The sequence below is a fragment of the Gymnoscopelus braueri genome, assembly GCF_963280865.1.
Source record: "Gymnoscopelus braueri genome assembly, chromosome: 4".
Lineage (NCBI taxonomy): Eukaryota > Metazoa > Chordata > Actinopteri > Myctophiformes > Myctophidae > Gymnoscopelus > Gymnoscopelus braueri.
In genome coordinates, this window is record NC_137605.1 from 50,330,889 (window position 1) to 50,336,456 (window position 5,568).

Sequence of the window (5,568 nt, forward strand, 5' to 3'; positions counted from 1 at the left end):
GCACACGCACACACACGCACGCACGCACACACGCGCGCACACACACACACACACACACACACACACACACACACACACACACACACACACACACACACACACACACACACACACACACACACACACACACACACACACGCTATGTATTTGACTTACAATACCTGTTGGGACATCAAAAGCCATTCTTCACGAAAGATGCTGGTCGAACCTAAACCTAACCTTACCAACAACCACACCTGACCCTGACACACACGCACTGGTAGACACATATAGACCGACCCTGTTATAGACCCTGCTATAGCCTCCTAAAGTGCCATGGCGTAAACCCGTGAAGGGGGCCACAGTCACAGACAGCACATTCTGAACCTACAAAGTCTGCAGACGTGTCCGTGTTCCACACATGGCGACCATTCCACAACAAGAAGAAGAGCTCCTTTGTTTATTGTATTTAGTTCAACAAGAAAGAAAGAAAGAAAAAGAAAACTGAAATGGAAATAAATGGTGAGACCTGGTGCCAGAAACAATCAGATGTGTGGGTGCATAAAACAAAGTACAGGAGAACTACAACAGACTGTCTATTGAGCAAGGATGAAAAGCCAGACAGCTGTTCTAAAAGGCCAGTAAAGAATTAAGAGAATGTGCAAGCGTAGGACCCATAACTAACATTACTTCAACGTCACTGTGCACCAAAATACTGTGGAATACTGTGATACCACATTGCCCACATTGCCTAAAGACTCAATATATACAGTGTCCCCCCTATAGCTGGGGGGGACAAGAAATGTCTTATAAACACTAGTCAAGTCAAGTCAATTTTATTTATAAAGCACAAGTGCTGCACACAGCATACAGAACAACAAAATACAAGTAGAACAACATGTTACACAAAATATACAAATGCACTATAGCTCACGTTGCCTCTGTACTGTGCGATGGAAAAGAGATTCAAGATATATATATATCCCATATACAGGTAGACAAGAGTAACATTATTTGGGGACATTGTAGGAACAAGACAAATTAAAAACAATACTTAAAGTAACTAGATTTATTTTAAAAGAAAAGCTAAATATTGTCTCACAGGAGTCACAGCACACTGTGAAGTGCCTTAGTAAGGTGTTGTGTGCATGGCTCTTGTGTGTGTGTGTATGTGTAAATGTATTTATGTTTACATTACATAATAGTCCTATAAAGTGTTGGGTGCCTTCGTGTGTGGGATGTGTTTACATAATAGTGTGTGTTGTGTGTGTACTGTATGGTCATTGGGTCCTGTCTTAATGTAAAGAGGCACTTTTCCACAGCAAAGAAAATGCATGTGTCTGGTTTAATGTAAGTGAAGGAGAGGGGCCAAAGGCAGAGGCTTGTTCACAAGGATGTAGGTCTTGCCCTGCAGTACTGTAACTTACAGTCTACACAGAGCGCTGTGGCTGTAAAGACACTTTCATTCCAGACAGGCTTATATGTGAATACATGAATTAAAGAGACACTTGGCATGGATGTTTTGGAGAGCATGGTATTCACGATGCGAGGAGAGGAAAGAGAAAGAGATCAGGACTGGTTGCTTTTGTTCAAGGGCTTCATCTTAAGAAGAAACAAGAGAGAAAAAAAACAGGCTCTTCTGTTGCAACATGAATCTTTAACACCTGCACTGCCTTTTTCACATAGTGTAAGCCTGACCCCTACTGGATGATGCTGCATCTCTTCATGCTGTTCACATCAACGGAAGTTCATAAAATAGGTCGTTTCTGACTAAGGTTTACACATATGTATTACTCTCAAATCATAAATAGAGAACTATGCGTTAGACTAAGCTAATCAAATTGTATATTTTTTATTGAAATACATTGTGTAGATATTTTCAAATGTCTCCAAAGAAGACCATGCTTCTATTTTTCCCTCTTTCTCCTCCTCCTGATTTGGATTAGCATATATGTACCCAGCCATTACAGCGCAATAGCTCCCCCTATTGAATATGTGCGTGCATGCGTGCGTGCGTGCGTGCGTGCGTGCGTGCGTGGGTGCGTGCGTGCGTGTGTGCGTGCGTGCGTGTGTGCGTGCGTGCGTGCGTGCGTGCGTGCGTGCGTGCGTGCGTGCGTCTGTGCGTGCGATAAATGCAAACCCACCCATGGCCCCCTGGGAAATAGCCCATTAAAACCCCAGCACTACTTGGTAATGAATACCAGGCCTATGGTAAAGGGCTCACATTAAATATTTACACCCAGAGTTAATATTTTATATGGCAATTTTGTATTTAAATTGGATTTAATATTTAATATAAATACAGTGCTAAGTGGGGTGTACTGTTCTCTAGCATCAGTCTAGACACCTTCCATATGAGTGGAGAAGTAAATATGGTTGTGTGTGTGTGTGTGTGTGTGTGTGTGTGTGTGTGTGTGTGTGTGTGTGTGTGTGTGTGTGTGTGTGTGTGTGTGTGTGTGTGTGTGTGTGTGTGTGTGTGTGAGAGAACGTAGAAAACACACATGAACAAACAGGGGAACGGTCACACCCACAGCGTTTGGACTTAAGTTCCGCTGTGATAGAGTGAGCTCTTACATAGAAACAAAGTATAGTGGAACAATTATTTTCCCTTCCCTTAACTACTACTACTAGAAGTATAGTGAAAATAGCTGATCTACAAGCTCACAAGGTGTCGCGATGGGCCACGTTATGAGCGGGTAGAGCGGGTAAAAAAAGGTTAATATGGTTAATACTATAGCAGCAAGTTTTGACGTGCAAACCTCCCCTACAGGTTAGGAAAAAGAGTGTGGGAGAATGTTTTGCAAAAAACACAGAATTGAGGGGAAGTTCTTGATGTACATAACAGATTAGAAGGGTTAAAAAAACTTGAAATAAATAAATAAAATAAACGTTTAAAGGATTTGTCACAGATTTACTTGAGAGGGTGAAACGTGAAAGTCTGACTGACAGCAACGGGAATGATTTCCTACCGCTACATGATGATATGGATTACGCCCAGTGCACAGGGACATATCCAAGACCGTCAACATTGGTCGACAGCCTGCAGTTATGCAGCTGTCATATCGTACATTCTGCCCAAAAGGAGGAACTTGGAACAGGCAGCAGATGCAGAAGCTCTATGCCTGGAGACCAGTGGTGTAAAAAGTACAAACACTTTGTACTTAAGTAAAAGTATCAATGCTGCAATGTAGAAACACTCTGTTAGAAGTAAAAGTCCGGTAAATCCAAATTTACTTGAGTAAAAGTACAAAAGTATCAAAAGACTGTCCCATTTCACAAGCTTTCAAATGTATAAAAGATATTTTGAAAATAGCAATAGCAAAATTTATAAGCTCACAACGTGTCGTGTTTGGCTATTTTCAAATAGCCAAACTTAAAATAGGGCTGAAGTGGTTAATGTATGTTTTGTATTAATAATCAAAATCTACAAAGTAAATAAAAGTTTTCAAATAAAGGCAGTGGAGTAAAAGTACAATATTTGCCTCTGAGATGTAAGTGGAGTAGAAGTGAAAGTACTGAAAATTGGAAATACTCCAGTAAAGTAAAAAAAAATACATCAAAATGGTACTTGAGTAGATGTACTTAGTTACCTTCCACCATTGCTGGAGACTGAAGTTGTGTGTTCTCCAGCACTCCGTGTAGTATCAGCACACATCATCATGTGTGGCTTTGCCCAAGGAGAACATGATGGGAGATGATTCATGCGGTTCTGGGTGTTCTCATCCAAAGCGGAAGGAAGGGAGCAGACTGCTCACCAGAATGAGCATAAAGCGGAAAGGAAGTGTTTTAGACAGACGGCCTTCCATTCTGGGAACAGCAAAAAAAAACTCTGCTACCACTCCCACACGTCTGACATGCCTTATCCTTCTTTATTTTTTTACCCCTTGAGTACGATGTCAGTGTTTTCATTATATTTGTGAAATGCATAATGCATCATCACAGTCAAAACACATAAACTGAGCTGGTTTAACACGGGTGTCGTATAGCCTATTCCTTTTAATTCCAGTTTGATGGTTGAGCTTGGGTGGCTGCTGATGTTGGCTGCTGTTTGAATTTTTCGTGTCTCCCACTTCGGAGTTCCATGGACTGTTATTACGGACCCCCAGCTGCAGATCAAGAATGTGACTGCGGACCGGGCCTCTCCTTGGAGCACGACTGTGGATTGCTTCTATATTATACTATACCACTATACTGTATATTATCTCAACATTCTTATATTATACCATTATACTATATAACATTATTGTTGTACTATATCATATTATTATATACTATCTTACACTATTATATTTGCTATTATTGTTATTGCTACTACTTGTATCTCTCTATCTGTCTATCCTCTGTCTGTCTGTCTCTCCCTCTGTCTCTCTCTCTTCTTTCCCCCCGACACGGTCGAGGCAGAAGGCCGCCCACCCTAGAGCCTGGGTCTGCCTGACGTTTCTTCCAGTTAAGAGGGCGTTTTTCGTTGCCACTGTCGCAAAATTGCTTGCTCAGGGTGGGACTGTCGGGTCTCTGCTCTACATGTAAAGCGTCTTGAGACAACTTGTGTCTTGACACTTTAATAAAAACTGAATTGAATTGAATTGCTGTCCATCACCTTTGTTAGATTTCAGCAAAGTCACTGTACTCATTACGTCGTACTCATTATGTAGCTTGTAAATCGGCATTTTTTTTTCATGTTTTGAACATTGTTACCTATAATGACATGCCCAAAATAGGGATGCCAGGTTGAAAGCGGTTAATATATGTTCAACATAGTCAGCCTCCACACAGTAGGCTAACCCCCCGTCGTTTACATGGAGGATATTCGGGAGGTGCACTTAGTTTCATACCTGGCAAGCTGTGGCGGGAGGACGGCAGATTCAATCACTGCTCCTCTTCTCCCCGTTTCAGCAGATTGAAATTTTTCAGAGTTCAAGGGGTTCCCTGCCTGTGTGCAGAGCAGAGCGACGCTCTCACTTCCCTCGCAGGCAAATCTACCGTCTATCACCGCCGGCTAACCCAGGGAGCCGACCAAAAGCCATCAAATTAATCCAGTGTGCTATATGACCAAGGGTATCTGTGCTGAGGCAAGTAATCTCCCAAACTGGAGCGCTGCTTGGTGAAACATGACACATTCACAGTGGATTTTAATCCTCCTAAATCCAAAGAAGGAAGGAATAATAAAAATAACAATAAAATAAATAAATAAAACCACAGGAAGCCTTAATGCTGCAGGAGAGGAGACAGGCTTGGATTCTTACTGAAGGTCAGGCCAATTACTTGTGATGGAAGTGCACCTCTCAGCCCACCTCTCTGAAGAATCAACAATTTACACAGGAATATGAATCAGAACTAGGAGCACTATAGGTGTGTGTGTGTGTGTGTGTGTGTGTGTGTGTGTGTGTGTGTGTGTGTGTGTGTGTGTGTGTGTGTGTGTGTGTGTGTGTGTGTGGTGGGGGGGGTGAGCCGAGAGAGAGAGGGCTGTCCCGTTATCACAGCCGAGACAGTGATCCCAATGTCAGAGAGACAGGGTAGGACGGAGGCCTCATTAAGGCTGGAATATGGATGCATTTACATCAGGGATGCACAGGAAGGGAGGGAGGGCAT